The 18704-nt window shown below is 34.7% G+C and overlaps 1 protein-coding gene and 1 long non-coding RNA gene across 4 annotated transcripts in view; one reads left to right on the forward strand and one right to left on the reverse strand.

Annotated features, from left to right (window-relative positions):
* The window catches only part of LOC106662129 (patched domain-containing protein 3), a 166046-nt gene that overhangs the window by 91501 nt on the left and 55841 nt on the right, over positions 1–18704 (forward strand). Inside the window, exon 1 of one of the 2 annotated variants that reach the window (XM_024225825.1) lies at positions 2379–2398. The exons of the other annotated variant lie outside the window; for it this stretch is intronic. The gene's annotated coding sequence lies outside the window, so the exon portion shown is untranslated. Of the gene's footprint in view, positions 1–2378; positions 2399–18704 lie in introns of those variants that run through there. 2 annotated transcript variants of the gene reach the window in all.
* LOC106662132 lies at positions 8658–17630 on the reverse strand. Of its 2 annotated transcripts, XR_001339835.2 has the most exons (4): positions 17387–17630; positions 9536–9637; positions 9138–9451; positions 8658–9076 (listed from the first exon to the last, which is right to left on the reverse strand). It is a non-coding gene; the product is annotated as an uncharacterized LOC106662132 (long non-coding RNA). The 2 variants fall into 2 exon arrangements; XR_002910033.1 differs by having other exon boundaries at positions 8658–9451.

The raw sequence follows: 18704 nt of genomic DNA on the forward strand, positions 1-18704 counted from the left end.
CTTCGGCTAGATACGCCGCATATATATATATATATATATGCTTGCAACTTAGAGATGGATATTGCTACTTCAAACAACATCTTACCAGGCCATCAACTTGGCTTTCGAACCCATCATTCCACTACTCGTCAACTTGACAGAGTGACAAATTTCAGTACTCCCTCCACTGTTGTACCCCATTTTTACTGCTGACATACCCACAAATGAGTGCTTACCGTGACATACGCAAATGACACCTCAATATTAACGAGTCATCCCTCTTCTACACAAGCTTGTAATACAAGCACTTATGTTACATCACATATAATTTAAAAAATTAAGTAATATTTGGAAAATCAAGTCTGACCCCTCGAAGTCTCAACATATCACATTTACACACCGCCGTGCGACTTGTCCTAGACTTATACAATGAACCTGTTCCTTAATCCGATGAAGTTAATTATTTAGGACTTACATTTGATAGAAGACTAACTTGGAATTCACATACACGATTTAAAAAAAAGTCATTCGACAAACGATTTAAAATTCTTTATTACCTACTCAACCGACAATCAAAATTGCCATTAAAACCAAAACTTTTCATATACACACACCTACTCAAACCTTTTTGGATGTACAGCCAATCTGATGGAAATATTCCAACATTCAAAGATTACAAAGTTTTCAATCCAAAATTTTAAGGCCAATTGTTTCTGGCCCTTTTAGACAATAACATAGTACACAAATAAATAACAACACACTTCACAGAGATCTTCACATTCATCAAAACATATTACAGACGTTTTCATAGTAAAATACAAAATCACACTAACACACAAATACGATTACTCCATTCCCCACAATCCGATAAAAGTCTCGGGTTCGAATCCAGCGGCCCTGCATTCAAAAACACTCTCACCCAGAGGGTTGATATAACCTCTGCTGTTGCAAACCCTCGTTAAAAAAAAAAAAGAAAAAAAAAGTCATGTGATAAAAAAGAAGACTAATTGCTGGGTTCACCGAGCTTTCGCCACCTTATAGTGCCATCATCAGTGCCTATTATTCCGAAATCGTGAGATGCAGCCTGGTCACATCAGTGCCTATTTTATTACAAATAAAAAAAAATATACAGTAGCATACAATAAAAGTATTGGGTTGTCCGGAAAATAATGCAGGATTTTGGTATTAAACAAAAAAAAAGAAACTAGTTACTTTAAAGCAATGTTCTTTAATCAAAATANCAATATCATTTGGAAGAGGATTAATAAGTGTTGACATTCATACAAATGAGTAATCCTGTAAACGTAAACAGAATATTTTATATAGATTTTTTTTATTGAAAACTTAAAATCCTGCATTATTTTCCGGACAACCCAATAATAAATTGTTACACATACCTTCCCAAGAATGAAGAAAAGCGATTAAAATGGAAAACTATTGTGGCAGCATACACCGTCAAAAATGTAATATGCTGGCCATGTGCTCCATAACCTTAAGCCCAAAACGCTTTTACAATAGTTTTCCATGTTAATCGCTTTTCTTTGGAAATTATTTATATTACTCTATATTTATTTTAATTTATAATAAGCTGGCGAAAGCTCGGTGAACCCAGAAATTAGTCTTCTTTTTTCACATGTCTAATGGCCTATACGAAGATTGGAACCCTAAATAAACACGAAGGGTTTCCAAGTTGGTTGGCGTCAAGAGTTGGAAAAGTTTTGAACAAAAAAAAAATAATCAGGAGAAGTGATTAGATTTATTTAATAAATATCATACAAATATCTACATATTTTTGGGCAGGAATGTAAACTTGAAAATAATTTATTAATTCTACCAGCAAACTATTGATTTTAGATTCAACTTTTATGAATTATTTTAGACCCCATTTGAGCGTTTGTGTGCCTATCCACTTTGTATACCGGTCCGACGACTTCACGCCATTATAAATTCTATAGAATCATTTCTAAACTGTCCTACGGAGCATTTTGGAAGAGAAAAATGCCGCTGAAATCGAAAACAGCGAGTAGGCGGGTCGAAAAAAAGACGGATGAAAATTAACAAGCAAAATTCAAAAGTCGACCAGCTTTCATATTAAAAATAATAAATTTACCTTGCAGTGAAAAATAATATTTATCTCAATTTTTATTCAATACGTCTGGCAATAAATGAACGAACGTTAAATTAAGACTTTATATCACAATTTTTTTTAATCGACAGTACAGAAAAAACTCTTTACATTCTCATTAGCATTTATTCGATATATGCAAAACAATGTTATACAAACATTGACAGCTGTCAGAAGACTTGCAAACTGGTCACAATGACACTTGTACAAAGTGATTTTTCAATGCGTCAGTCCTAGTTGTTAATGTGAATTGGTGCGTTTGGATTTCCTCAAAACTTGTTCGCAATAAGAGAGGTAACAGATCGAAACTTTCGTGAGTGTTTTTTGACTTCGGGTTAAACTGTACAAACTGTACTTTTCATATAAAACATTTAATTAAATTATTTTTGATGAGAGGTAGGAGATTTTAAAACAGATAAACACAAGGTTTTGTCTAATTTATTTGAGCTCCAGAAAACATTTGATGTATTTTAACAAATAAACCGGATACTAGGTGAAAATTGTGATGAAAGGAAAACAGAATGGAACTATTGGCATTCTTTTAGTTATCTAGTACATCTAGTACAAATTATTATTTATACTAATAATTATTTTTCTAATTTAACTGAATGAGAAATTTAATGTATTATTCAAAAATTTTATAGTCGTGTTGATGATCATAAAAACGCTGAAAGATCAAACATTTGATTTGGCCATTCTGTTTGGCCATTTTTCACAATCCTTTTTTCATTTTAATAATAAAACTGGGCAATATGAGAAATTCCCTAGTATCGTGGTCCGCTTGACCAAGTAATATCTTACAATTAATTAAGGTTTTTAGTTGAGATAAAAAAGTTAATGGCACGAGCGGGATTCGAACCCACGACCTTCGGCTAGATACGCCGCTGCTCTACCACTTCAGCTATCTTGACCTCGATCCACTCGGACACCAACTTCCTATCTCAACCCCACCTTTTGAATTTTCCCTCCTTTTTGCCATTTTTCAATTGTCGTGTAATCTATTTGATTCTCGGCAACAAATGAAATGGCCACGGAGAGCTTTAGTGAAGGTATACTTCATTTTAAACTTATTAAATTCACTAGTTTCGTGGTCCGCTTGACCAAGTAATATCTTAAAATTAATTAATGGTGTCCGAGTGGATCGAGGTCACGATAGCTCAAGTGGTAGAGCAGCGGCGTATCTAGCCGAAGGTCGTGGGTTCGAATCCCGCTCGTGCCATTAACTTTTTTATCTCAACTAAAAACGTTAATTAATTGTAAATTATGAGACATATTGAGTCCTTAAATTTGTAATGATTTACATTTGTTGTTGATAACAATCAACCAAAGATTGATAACTGCAAGACTTCTTCAGACGATCTTTATTTTATCCAACTTTTCGGTTTTTAATGAAAACCCACCAGCTTAAGTTTATTTTACTTCGATTTTTCTGCTTGTATTCTCGTTGTCAAAGTATTTTGTTTTAATGACATGACAAAGACTTACCTTTTTATGTTTGGTTCTTTCCAGCATTGAAAGAAAATTGTGCTCCCTCGCCTACCCAAATCTCACACTTTGTCATAAAGAAAACGATAGGTCTCACAAAAAATGACGGTCGTGTTTTATGTCTAACTTTTGAATTAAACCCTTTTGAAACTGAAGAAATATGAAGACGGTGGACTGTAAAGTACAAAGAATAATCATTTTTCCCTTGACCTACGATAAAATCAAAAATTATTTGACGGCCTTTCAACGATTTTATTCATGCAAAGACCTCAATTAAAAAAATACCTGGGATGGGCATAGCAAAACCGGTCAAATGTGGGTCAGCTAGGTGAAAATCCCGATTTCCTGTCCTGTTCCCTTTAACATATCATAATTCACATTAAAACAGTCCGTTGTTAATTATTTATTTCTTATCTTGACCCACTCATTGTTAATTATATCCTTGTGATTTATACGAGTTTAACTGGCAGAGGTTGGTCCCTCGGCCGCAGCTGAAGAAACACCAAATAGACAAATGTTTGGCCAAGTCGACCTCCACCCACAAATAAAATCAAATTTGAATGCGCGCCAAATTGAAATTTATGGAAAATTCCATCCCAAGTTGAAAAGAAAGTCTAGTTTTCCATGCCACTTTTACAAACAGCCCATATTTAGAATGGCAAGGGCGGATTAGGCATAATGTCAAAAAGTGAGAAAACAGAAATTTTACTAGGATAAACTTAGTCCACAAAACGGTCTTAAATTCAATAAATAAAAGTATTAATATTATAATTAAAATAATGTATTTTTGGAGTTTTGGGGTTGCTTAAGGTTTTTAAAAATCCTTTCCTCCACCGTGATAAATTTAGACCTATAGTAGAACCCCATAAATGATTGCCTTACCTTGGAAAGTGCATTTTTTCCTATCAGACTAAGCTCTTTTTTCGGTGTCACTTCCCGCTCCTCTTTTGGTATGAGAATTGCCTTACCGAAGTGGTTGTACCTTAGCCGAGCTAATACTTCACATTCACAAAGGATATGTGCCGATGTCTCTGGTTCCTCCTGACAGATTCGGCTGTTTCTGTATCTCCTTTGCAATCTTCTTTATGTGATAGTTAACAGGGCAAAGTCCAGCAACTCAGGCCTACAATTTTCCTCAAATTCTCCCTGCATAGACAGAAGAGTACCTTCCCCTTCATTTTTTCACAGATGTCTTATTTATTATCTCTTAGGTTGCCTCTACCTGGTAATTTTATCCAATGCTTAGGGTTTTTCTTCCCATTCAAATCAAATCTATGGAATTTTTTTTTTTTTTTACGAGGGTTCGCAACAGCAGAGGTCATATAAACCCTCAGGGTGCCGGTGTTTTTGAAAAAAAGCCCATTTGTAAGTATGTCGGGTTCGAATGCAGGGCCGCTGGATTCGAACCCGGGACCTTTACCTTACAGTGATGAGCGCCGTGTCAGGGATGGTTATGCCGCGTTTATAATTATCACATTTGGCAGAGCGAGGTCAAAATTTAAAAAAAAAAAAAAAAAAAAAAAAAAAAAAACCTGTGATTTTACTATCGGCATAAACTTAGTATACAAAACGATTCTAAATACAATAAATACAATTATTAATTTAAGTAAAATTATATACCTTTAATTGTTAGCTTGGTATTTAGTGCTCAAGTTTAACCCGTTATATACCCCCCCCCAGTTACGCCCAAATATAAGTTATTAGCATTTATCAGATTTGGGGATATAATTTCCGGTAATTACTTAGGATAATTTCATCGAAGTAATCATTAAATTTGTTGAAGTGGCGAGGAGCAGTCAGGAATGAAGTATTTTAGAAAAACATTTTATTTTTTTTGCCGATGTTTATGGTTTATTGTTATCGTTAAAACGTCATAAATTAGTCTTCTTAAATGTTCTAATTGCACCTCGATAAAACTGTTCCATTGTAATCAAAGCATTGACTAATTGAAATACTTTTTTAATTAAAAAAAAAGAGAATATACAGAATACATTTTGAATGGTGCACAAAGTATAATGGCATGACTAATGCCATCAGCGATAGTTTACCATTAAAAAAGAAAGAATATTCACTAAGAGAAAATATAAATAGTAACTACGTATACAATAGTAAGCAATTATTAAAATTTAAGGAACAAAACATTTGCAATGAGCAATAAAGATATTTATATAATAGCAAAATGTGTAATTACCTTAGATAATAATAATAATTAAAAAGTAAGACAAATAAAAATAGTATAAAACAATAAAAATACATTAAACCTTTAATATAAAAAAATTGAATAACATACAAAGTTCAATTAATTTTTTTTATGTAAAGCCTTGGTTGAGATGAAAAAGTCAGTGTGACGAGCGGGATTCGAACCCACGACGTACGGCTAAATACGCTGCTACTCTACCACTTGAGCTATCGTACATTTGAACATTTGAAGTACAAATGTGTGGTGATTAGTGACCGTTAATCGATATTTATTTAGAAATCGTGAGATGCGGTCTGGTGTGATGTAGGTTTCAGAAAAACATTTTCTTTATCGTGCCAAGAATGGCACATTTACACAGAAGACAAACACTTTGAGTGAGTAGAAATACTTTGATCGAATATATAAAAAAATATATTTTGCATTGTATAAATTCAGTTTTCTACATCCAAAATGTAATTGTAATATGTAAACAATGTTTGTAAATCCCAGGCCCTGAAGATGTTCTCAATAAAGATCGAAATGTTGGCACGATAAAGAAATTTTTTTCAGAAACCTACATCACACCAGACCGCATCTCACGATTTCTAAATAAATTTGAAGTATATTTGAAAATGGCAAAAAGTGGGAAAATTCGAACGGTTGTAAGTTGAGATGGAGAGTTGGTGTCGAGAGGATCGAAGTCACGATAGCTCAAGTGGTAGAGTAGCGACGTATTTAGCTGAAGGTCGTGGGTTCGAATCCCGCTCGTCACACTGACTTTTTTATCTCAACCAAGACCTTACTTAAAAAGAATAATTAATTGATTGATTAAATATACTATTTATAAAAATGTTAACGCTTAAGCACAGACAGTAGTCCGTCAGGCAAGTTGACTTACATTGCTTTTTTGCATCGAATAATAATTATAAGATAAAAGAAAATCAAATTTTTAACCCATCCCTAATTATTACCTAACCCATCTCTAAACCTAACCCTAACTTTACCTCGTTGTACTCTCACTTCGGCGTTACATATAATAAAATTGGAATAATAAAAATCAACCAGCCCTGATTTTTTCATCTCAACGAAGACCTTACATAAAAAGAATAATTAATTGAAAGAAATAATTTGCTCAATCATACCACTAAACATAATGGATTTAATATACAAAGTAATGTCTAATGTTCTAATAAGAAAAGAGAAATATTATAATAGTAAATAATTATTCAGAAATCGTACAACAGACCGCATCTCACGATTTCTGACTAATTATCGATTAACGTACACTAATAATGAACACATAGTAAATAATTATCAAATTAAAGAAACGGTACAGAAAACAATTATTTTGCAGTGAGTATGTATAAAATGTATACAATAACGAAATGTGTGATTAAATATTAATAATTAAAAAATAAGGCAAGGTTTTTATTTAATTAATTAATTAATTTTTATTTATTATAATGTTATTTTATGTGTGGTTAGTTCTAAATATGATGGCTCTATAAACGACATGCATACAACTGCCTCGCCATCAAGAATCAATACATAATTTCAGGCGTACAGATAATTGTTTTTAAGAAGATTATATGTACATTATATATTTTTGTTTTAAATAGTTGTTGACTAGACGAAATAATTATACATTTCCGTTTTAGAAAACAAGTTTTTTTTCAGAGGTGGCATGAAATCAATTATTTAACTACTGCCTTGTACCAGACTTGATTTGATTTTTTTTTTTATTGAACCCCTTTTGTAATTATACGTATCCGCATAACCTGAATAAAGCAAAGGACGCCTGGGATTAGGTCTAATGTGAGCCAGTTATTGCACAACCGTACATCTTCAAAATTGTTTTTCCCCCTTGATTTTTGAAACGGCCTTGTCCGAAATCGGAACAAAAGGCAGTTCATCCGATTCAAATTTTTTTTAAAAATTATTTATTACCACCTGTTCAAATATATACATTATGCAATGTGGCACAATATTTGTCATTTGCAAATATTCTGAGGGAAGCCGGCAATCATTGTTGCTCTTCCAGGTTTCAAACTAGACAATCGATAGTGTCGAAATTAGTTGTTTATCGTTTGGTGGACGATGTAGTGACATAAAGAGTAGAATCGAAAATCTAAAATTACTAGACACACACACAAACGTTTTTGTCACATCGGAAACAACTCATATACTGCCTAAATACATAAAACCTTCCATGTTCATTTCAAAATCCTGTGGTCTACATGAATGAAAAGTGATTAATTACATTTCTTCAAATCTAAGGATGAATTAATAATTTTTATTATGAATGGCTAATAAATGGCAGATTATTTATTTAAATTGTATATAAAACATAGGTGCCATAATATAACCATGAAGAAACGACCATACCGATCATTTTCAGAGTTTGACAATTGACCCAAGAAAGTTGGTGAGTAAGGATAAAGGGGTCTTGATCTCCACGCTGTAAAGGCGATCGGTCTATCCAGCCATAGTTGTATATTTAAAATCGTCCGTTCTAGGGAGATTCCTAGTAGGGCATGGGCCCATTGGGGCTGCTTATGATGGGCCAATGAGCCCGAACGACAGAATAGATAAATATTTATGCCACGGAATACTTGAGTCTTCTTTTCCCCATTTATCATCTAAACTTAAAAAAACCTTGGAATACAACAATATGATTGAAATATTTATATATAAAATCGATGATAAGGCCGTCAAAAAACGGCCAAACCGATAAATTTCAGGATATGACGATTGACCAAAGTAGGCTTTTGAATTAGGGTAAAGGGGTCTCGGTCTCCACACTTCAAAGGCCATCAGGCTTGGGTCAAGACCGGCCTGCGACAGGAAAACAGTTAATCACTTATTAAATAAAAAACAGTTTCGTTTTATTTAGTTCATGGAAGTACATAGTATGTTAAACTTTTCGTTTTTATGCGGAAAAAGAAATCTGAAGGACTTTTTACATCCCTTTACACCATTTTAGCTGAAACTGGGTAGGCTGAGGGTCATCCGGCAATCCATTTTCCATCCATTGAATAAGACATTCGAGCTTTTCCAAATCCAAGTTTGACTGATGAGCCTCTTCCATTTCGTCGATTGCTGATAAATAATGACCCAGTTACTTTCAGCAGTCAAAACTACGAGTAGCATGAAGTTTTCCAGAGGTTTTCTTTTTAAAAGTAGTTTAGTTTATACAGAACCATGCATATCATTAATAAAATAATTGGGCACCGGTTGGCTGTCTCTCTGACTTCAGTTATATCGAGATTCACCCGGAAACAGAAATCGGTCATTTTATAAGGAAGAGCCTGTCAAGACATGTTTTAACATTTACATAAAGTTGCAACCTGCAGTTGTGATCTTGCTAACCTTATTATTTTTAGCTTATTTTTTATCCAGCCATAAACCATCAGCAACAGGCAACTCGTTGAAATGATGGTCACATTAGTGATATTGCAGTGGTAGTTTAACTGGTTTTTCTCTATTTTTACACCTGACTATTCGACTGCATAAAACGTTTCATTCTTCGTCTTACACAATTTTCTCTTAAAAATAGCTGCTTTATCATCAAGTTTTGATTGAGTCACTCTCAGGAAGATAACTGAATCACTGGAGTGAACTAAATACAGGATGATTCCTAGCGCACTTTAACGGTTGTTAAGATTTTCTTTGACTATCTTTTTCTAAAATAAGAAATGGATTTGCATTATTTTAGAAAGTGTGTCAATAAAATTAGGGTTTATTTGTACAATAGACCATCAAACCACCTTATGACCTTTCTGTGTTAATGAAGAGCTGCAGTCGGATATTTTGTTATTAGCTAACCAGTATCAAATCTGCCACCAGGTGAAATAATGGACATCGATGACCTGAAATTTAATTCTCAAGATAACAAATTGCAAGTATTTAAATTTTTTAGAAATGATGAATGATGGAGTTAGTGCGGTGTTCAATCCTGTTTTAAAAAGGGTTTAAAATTTTTGTCATTACTAGTCTACCGAATACCTTTGACATAAGACAATAAACTAATAGGTTACGAGAGTTTATACCTTTTCAACCATGTTTTCTACAGTTTAAAACGATTTCGGTAAAACTGCGACTGAAATTGTAAGAGGGGTGATTTTTGATCAGTGATGCGGTCTAAAATTCGACGTTTTGTCAAGCTAAAAAGCCTAATTGGAACTAACCTATTCCGTTCCTCACCCTTTTAATCCTAACCCTACCTATCCAAACCATCTAACCTAACTCAACCAATTCACATTCACCAATAACGTGAAAATGTTCACACTGAATAAATTTATCCAACCCAAAAACCATATGAATCGTCCTTTAACCAAATTGAATTCAATTGTTATGTTTTATATATATTTGTAATTTATTTTGTATTCATAATGAGTAAGATCAAGAAGTAAGAGACCTTCACACTTTACACCTGTCAATACCGAACTGTTTTATTATTTTTGTTCTTAACATACATTTATTATTCAATTATTGACTGTCTATACAAGTGAATAAGTTTCAGCATTTTTGCCTTTATTTAAACTTTCAACAACTGAACCTAAATAAAAACGAAATGCGAACCATTTTAAGACCAATTATCAATTAATTAGAGTGTTTTGAATGTGAGCCCTGAAGAAGTCAGTAGTATAAAACTTCTGTCTTTTGAAGAAAAGAAAATCAGCATTTTTATTCAACTGAAAAATGACTCCAGAGATCAGATTCATAAAGATTTGCTTATTTCGGTGGCCGCGGTCCAAGTGCTTAAGGCGTCAGAAACTATTTGACACGCAAGCGGTTCTGGGTTCGAATCCCGGATAGCACATTGGCTTTTGTGAGACATTTGGAAAAAAGTGTTTTAAAGCTGTTCTGTCCGCTCTTCCGCGACACCCATCGGGTAGTTGAATGTTAACTCTTCCTGTATAACAGAAATGATTTTAATGTGTCTATATTTGCTACTTTCTAATGGACAATGATATAGAAATGATGGATCCTTTACCGTTGTGTGATTGGCATAGATCAGCGAAGACGATAGTACATTATAAATGATTCGCGAACCTTTAACCCGTTTTCGTTCTTGTTTTCTGCTGAGTGTCTGTAGCAGACAATCGAACGTAATACGTAACGTATTAATACACGACGTAACGGCGACGGATCCGGAAGGTATGCTGTTACATGCTGCCGTAGATCGTACCGGCGGAAGACCGGTCGCGGCCATTTTAAGACCTATGGGAACCACCTCCAGCCTTCTCTTTTCCATATTATGTCATCATATTTATGAGAGAGCCCCGTTTGGATTTCCACGACTTCCAAAGTCGACCTTCCTTAGGTGAAAACGATTCGTTAACGGCCGATCCGACGACGTTCCAAAGTCAATGAAGTTATACCGGCCGACCGGCCTCGCTCCACATGTATCTATACATTAAAAAACAACGCAAATACAAACACGTCCCTCCAGTTGTTTTTTTTTTTTTCGGAAGTCAAATGGTAAAATTATCGTGTATACTCCTGTATTTATAATTGAAAATAACCGTGAAAAAGTCTCAGTGTCATTTTTTAAACTATCTGTTTTGTAATCTTTTTCGTTGGAAATTTATCTCCCAATTAGTTTTACGGGTTGCGCAAACATTTTTTAGTTATCCGATATAATTAGTCGTTTTAGTCACTGTCCTGTGAAATTTATCAACAGGTTGACAATTTTTACTTCCTGATTAATATTCTGAATATATCCATTATATTTCGTGGTCCAATTGACCAAATAACTTCGTCTAACCAATTAATCTTTATTTAAGGTAGTGGTTGAAATGAAAAAGTTCGATAGCTCAAGTGGTAACAGCAGAGGCGTATTGAGCCGAAGGTCGTGGGTTCGAATCCCGCTCGTGACTAACTTTTTCATTTCAACCAATACCTTAAATAAAGATTAATTAATTTAAAAAATTCTGAATCTATATTCAAAATAAATTACATAAGCTTTAAACTTCTTAGAAATTTTTTGTACATGCACTGAACTTGAATCGTCCTAAACTTGTGCAATTTTTAGCACAGTAAATCCTAACTTTTTACGGCAAATACAAAAACTGGTAGATTGACAGGTTGAAATGAAATGAAGTAAAATTTCGACATTATTAAAAGAAAATTAATAAATTTATGAGTGGAGTCTGATTTAATTCTTCTGGGCTCAAAAATCGATATGATAAAATATACAACAATTTTTCAATAATTAGGTTTTAACCTTTTTTGAAACGTTAACAGAAAAAAAAATCATTTGATTGTCCAGACTTATTACTGACTAGGGCGGCTGGGTTTTGGGAGTGGAGTGGTCCGAGATGGTCGGCCTACGAAGCCCCTGAGCACGGCCGTTGACGGACCAACAGTAGTAAATACCAACTGGGACGGATGATCTTTCGAGAAGGAGTGGGTGCAGCACGTGAGGGCTGGCCTGTGAATACCCGTTGACACCCGTTACCCATAGGGGAGAGGCTGATCACCTCTCCCCTTGAATTCACCCATGTGGAGAAGGGTATCTGAGAATGAACAGCTTTAATCCGAGGTTCCGTGCGGTCACACTACCTCGGATTCGTCCCTCGAGATGACTGGTCGGGATGGTGTTGACTCGTTCGGCGCTTGAACGGCCATCTCATCTCTTCTATCCACCCCTTCCCTCTTTATCCTCTCAAACGGAGGTAGGATTCTTTAATCATGAATTTACTGGGTCTGGCACTTTTGGAGTTCGTCCACCTTTTGATTTGTGGACCTATTCAGAAACAGAGGATTCTGTATTGTCCTTGTTTCCTCTGTATAAGTTCAGGGCATATAATAACAGGGTAATTTCTTGGAATCCTGGCGCATAAGATATTGTCCGGTTGTTGTGTTTGCCCAGGTCTTCGAGATTTTGTATACATTCGCTGTCTGTGCATGTGTCGCGATGCTTTTTGTGTCAGTGTAACCTTTTTAAGATTTTCGATAGCACAAGGATTGATAGGTTATTGGTAGTATTTATTCGACTACATATTTGGTTATCGTTGAGTATACCCATGTTGGGTAGGTGTTTTCTTAGATGCAGTTGGCAGGTACCCTATGCCTCCTCTGAGTTTTACCCTGTTTAACTGTAGCAACGTGTTTGCCAGTTTTGACGAGGTTCTTTAACCAGGGTTTACTATGTCTGGCATCTTTGGATTTGGTTTTCTGTGGACCCATGATGACGAATCTATGTTTGATGTTATCAACATTATAGGTTCTAGGTCGATAGTTGATCTCCCTCTTGCCAGTTTGTCTGCTTGCTTATTACCCAGAATTCCTTTGCGCTATGGCAGCCAAGATTTTGTAAGGTCATTTCGGATGCATTCACCGACTACTTTGGATGAGACATTTTTTATCAGTATGATCTCTTTAAATATTCACTATGAAAATTGTATGTACTTTAGCTTGAAAAACTGAGGCGTACTTCCAGAATTGTCAATTTAAATAGATTAACTTTTCAAAACAAAAATCACACGAGAGCTTCATATATTGTTAATTGATTCCGTTGAAAAACTAATTAATTCATGACACTCGCATTTTTACAGTATTTTCTATTAACTTAATATTTGATATAATTATAAGTTTATATTAAAAAATGATCAAGGTTTTGGCCAATTGGAAATCAGTTTCTTTGACGACCTTGCGAGCAATAAACCCACTTCATCAGGACTTTGCAACTTAAATTAATTATTTAAATGGTTAACAAATATTAACATCTGTTCTTTTATTTGGAAATATATGCCTCGTGTATATTGAAAATAAAAATTGAATTTACAGAGAACAAGACCAAACGGCCATTCCATTCTTTCTCAGGGTCCTGAGTTTTTTTGTCCAATTGGCCTTCTCCTTGATCGTTTTTCAATATAAAATTATTAACGAGATTTCTTCGTGTTTATAATTTTGGCCTCGGACCATACACTGAAGATGGCGAGATGCGGAACGCGTCTGACAGACCGACAGAGTGAAGCAGGCGAAAAATGATCGTTAAGATTAAAAAAATGTTAAAATTACATTTAACAAATCATAAAATATTACAATCCTTTTGAAAATATAGTTCCTACTCACAGTAAGTTGTTCTGCAACGAACCGGATTTCGAGCCCTTTAACTCATCATCAGTTTGTAGAAGTCCTTCAATCTGATGTTGAGCTAAAGGGCTCGAAATCCGGATCGTTGCAAAACAACTTACTGTGAGTAGGAGCTATCTTTTTAAAAAGGATTGAACACCACACTCACTCCATCATTTATCATTTCTATAAAATATTAGATGTCCTTCTTTATTTCCATTAAATTAAATGTCTTTTAATTTATATTGCGTGGTTTTTTAAATTGATTCAGATTTTTATTGGAAAGTTTTTTCGTTATTCAGACAACATTCCCGATTAGAAGAATATGAATCATGTATAATTGTGAAATCTAACAAGCTGTGACACCGTTACCATTTCGTAGTGTAAATCGTCGGGAATTTGCCCATCAAGAATCAATTTCATCTTCACTTGAATTCATTTCGATATTGGAATATTTTTCAAAAAAACGCCTAAAAGACAAAAGGCCATTTAAGCTACTTACTTAACACAGCTTTCTCTCCTCGTTAAGCCCCAACAGGATAAAACCTGATCTTGCCGGCTACTCTAGGTCACAATTACATAATTTGACTTCGAACGTCTGGGTGAACCATCGGACAAGACGGTCACGTAGGCTAGAAAAGATCAACGAACCCCGGTCTATTATTACAAATGTTTATTGACGCCCTATGTTAAATATGTTTTAGTTATGTAATATTTTCATAGATACATTCAAATTGGTCAAGCGGACCACGAAATTAGTGAATTTTCATAGATTTATTCTATTTATTTACAATTTAGAAATGTTTATTTGTACAGATATTGCTCTTAATTCAGTTTCAAAGAAACTTTTTAAGTTTATTTCAGAACCGAAATGTTTGTAAAAAGTTAAAAAGAAGGACGTGCAGTGCACATAAACTGATTTCCCACTTTAAATGCGATATAAGAAAAATTGTACGAGCGAAGCATAGCACAAATAGATTCTGGATTGAAATGTGAAAAATGGTCATTCGAGTGTTTATGCAAGATTAAAGTCAAAGAGTTTAATTCAAATTCTAAGGTCACGAATGTTAATATCTATGAAAAAAACCCATCTGTTATAAACATAAACGAAGGTAACTAAACTCGAGGATAAAGTCAACGTTTGTCAAGTATTTGGGTCAGATCGGCGGAAATTCAAGGATTATAGCTAAGTCCCGATGTATGTATCAAGCGCCGGATCCGAACAAAGCGCACGGCCTCTTTAAGATGCGGGTGCGCATCGAAGCGGTTCACTATTTAAAATAATGGCGGGGTCTATCTTTCTCTAGGGCCATTTCGTTAAAGGCCTTTCCAGCCAGAGAAAATATTAGAGAGTTGCGTAATATTTCATTTTACTTTTCAAAAGAGAATGCCTACCAAAAGTGAAAACTGGATGTTTATTTATCAATCTTCCTACTAGGCGTGGAAGTTTTCGATTTTAAAATTTTTCCTGCAGTCTGTATAGAACAACTACGAGCTCGATAATAAAATGTAAAGAACATTCATTCTCAGATATGTTTATAAATCCCTCTGAAGATGCTCTCAATAAAGATCGAAACGTTGGCACGATAAAGAAAATGTTTTTCTAAACCCTACGCCACACCAGACCGCATCTCACGACCTACAAATAACCACAAATTAAAGTTTTTCCATAAGAATTATATTTTAGAATATATAATGACGATGTATATCAGAGGGAGTCAATTTCTCTTTTCTTTAACCCAAAAACAAAAAAGCCACTTATTCTTGTCTATCGGGGTGAGCAGTTTTAAACATAACAATAAAAATAATAACATACAAACAAACAATCAAAAATCCATATAATAGTTGGAAGAACTTCCCTTTTCTGACACTGCAATAAATGTCATATTAAACAAAATGTGGTATCAAAATTTCGATTTCAGTAATGTAAAATGATAAAATTGCCCAACCTGTTTTGGACCCGAATGAAAATTTACTACAAGTTTTTTAAAGGGCGAAGTTCAAATAAAGCAGAAAAGTTGCGAAACCTTTCTTAGAACTAAATTTTCCTTACGGATTTACTTGCTACAAGCTACAATATCTAAAACGATTCATTTTTTATATAAAGTTTATTTATCAATAAAGTTTATTAAATTATTCATTGGGTTAAGTAAACAAAGTTCTTCCTACTAGGCGTGGAAGATTTCGATTTTAAAATTTTTGCTACAGTCTGTATAGAACAACTACGAGCTAGATAATAAAAAAAAAAAAATTCATTCTCAGAAATGTTTATAAATCCCAGGCCCTGAAGATGATCTCAATAAAGATCGAAACGTTGGCACGATAAAGAAAATGTTTTTTATAAACCTTCGTCACACCCGACCGCATCTCACGATCTCCAAATAATTATTAATTAACGGTCACTAAACACCACACATTCTCAGATAAGTTATCTTTTTTTAGATAGTTTTATGTATCATGTTTTAAAAAGGTACTTTGTTAGAATGCAAATGTACACTCAGGGAAGACCTAAGTTACCTTTGTTTTGCAAGGTGTCACAAATTTTGAGCCTTCAACCTTTTGTTTACACTAGTTCACTTATTTGCGTATGAAATAATTGAATTACAAAATATTTCTGAGAGATTTATAGATAAGGGATGAAAAGCGAGTCGGGAATAACAACGAACAGTACTTTAAAGGGCGGACTTCGCCGAAAGAAGATGGTGGGATTTGGAGGTGAAATTATTTTACCACAGGCTTATTTTTTAGAACCTATATCTCAAACAACACGAAGTTCCTGCGATATTATTTTAGTCCTTTTTTGGTGGGCGGGGGTTCAAAGCTGAAACACTTCATTAGAGGGATTTTTGATCCAAGTCGGAAATGTTTTTCGAAGATGTCGTAATGAGCCTGAAAGGTGGCAGGAAGTCGGGAATAAAAGAAAAGAATATCTCATGGATTAATTAGCGACCATGTTATAAAAAAAACAATGGAATGATGGTGTTAACAATAGAACGTCGTTACTTTCAGATACACCTAATATACAATATTTATAATGTTTGAAAGCATTATGATGACATTTAAATTCACACTAATATGACTTTATTAGTTATTTGCATTGATATTTAAAGATATTTTATTTTTCGACTTTACCATCTTTGGAATGTTTTTTGATTTTAAATGTCGATACGATGTCGACTACGTAAAGTTTGATATAATATAATGATTAAAAATTATTTCTCTTTCTCGTTACTTAGTTTTAAAATTCCGAAATAGGCGAAATGATGTGGGAAAATTTCTTCAGCCAAAGACTTCTTGGACCCTCTTCTAGACATTTCCGAGTGACAACAAGTGAAAGTCCAAAAATTCAAATAATCAAGGGCAGTTCGGACATAACGGGTCCAGAAAAACGGATTTTTGCCATTCCCAAGAAAGCGGAAAAGTGAAAGCCCTTTGTAAAATTGACATCCTCGATTAGTCAGCCCGGGCGCCTCGTTATTTAGCCCACCGTGGAAGAAAGTGGCCCATTTCTGTTAATTAAGAGCAAAAATAAATACCAGTTTTACTTTCGTAGAGATCATTCTTGCATTAGTGACATCACAATGTACATCCGACATTTCAATTATTAAACGTGCTTCAAATACCTCTTTCCATTCCTGTAGAGGAGCAATCCATACTTTGCCCAGCTTAAAATGGCTTAATTTTGTCTGCAACAAGAATTATTTGTGAGATTTCCTCATACGGCATACGGTCTGTACGGTTCATGATGAGTTATATTTTCTGCATCTGTCCGATGATATGATACTGATATAATTTTGAGTTTATCAGTTTTTTCAGCTGTTTTTATATAACCTGTTTCCTAAATTTATTTCATCAAAGTACGGTTGTTTTCATAAACAGAGTCTTAGACGATCCTTACATTTGACCAGCTACCACTTGAACCGCTGAAAATCCTTTATGAATCTTTTCTGGACGATAAGGTGCCTGACACATGTAGAAAAAGCTTAACGTACTATTTTACAAAAATCGACCGGATTGATGTGCGCTGTTATCGACTTGTTGTTTATCGACTACGACCCCGTAGCAGGATGCGGGTCGCCCTTCACGGTCGCAGCAAGGTCGCCGACAGATTTTCGTGCAGGCTAAGGACGCCGACCCGTTTACTGTCTTCCTCAGAAGAAGCGCAATTTTCCTTCTTGACAGTCGTATGGCTCTTTCAGCCGTGGCACCGTTATTTTTTTATCGAGTTTTTTTATTTGCCCCGAATATGAACTGGTACTGTAGCGAGCGCAAAAAAAAATCAAGGCAGCACCGTTTAAAAAAATCTAATATTGTTAATGATCCTTGCTCATTTGACAACCTCATTTCGTGTAGTTTGGTCGTTTACGATAGGCAGGGCAAAATGATCTGGAACGACCAAACACACACCAGAGGAACCTCATAATTTAAATCCATTACAGTTCGTGGTCCGATTGACCAATTAACTTTTTTCAATTAATTAATCTTTATGAAAGGTATTGATTGAAATAAAAAAGTCAGTGTCACGAGCGGGATTCGAACCCACGGCCCTCGGCTAAATACGCCGCTGCACTGACCACTTGAGCTATCGTGACTTCAATCCACTCGGACACAAACTCTCCACCCCCGGGGGGGGGGGTTAGAATCCTGCTCGTGACACTGACTTAGTTTATCTCAACCCATACCTTTCATAAAGATTAATTAATTGAAAAAAGTTAATTGGTCAATTGGACCACGAACTGTAATGGATTTAATAATTATACTGATGTATGTCTTCACGAAAGCTCTCCGTGGCCATTTCATTTGTCGCCGAGAATCAAATAGATTACACAACATTTGAAAAATGACCAACAGGAA

This window comes from Cimex lectularius, unplaced genomic scaffold (assembly GCF_000648675.2).
Source record: "Cimex lectularius strain Harlan isolate CLEC.00 unplaced genomic scaffold, Clec_2.1 scaffold3, whole genome shotgun sequence".
NCBI lineage: Eukaryota > Metazoa > Arthropoda > Insecta > Hemiptera > Cimicidae > Cimex > Cimex lectularius.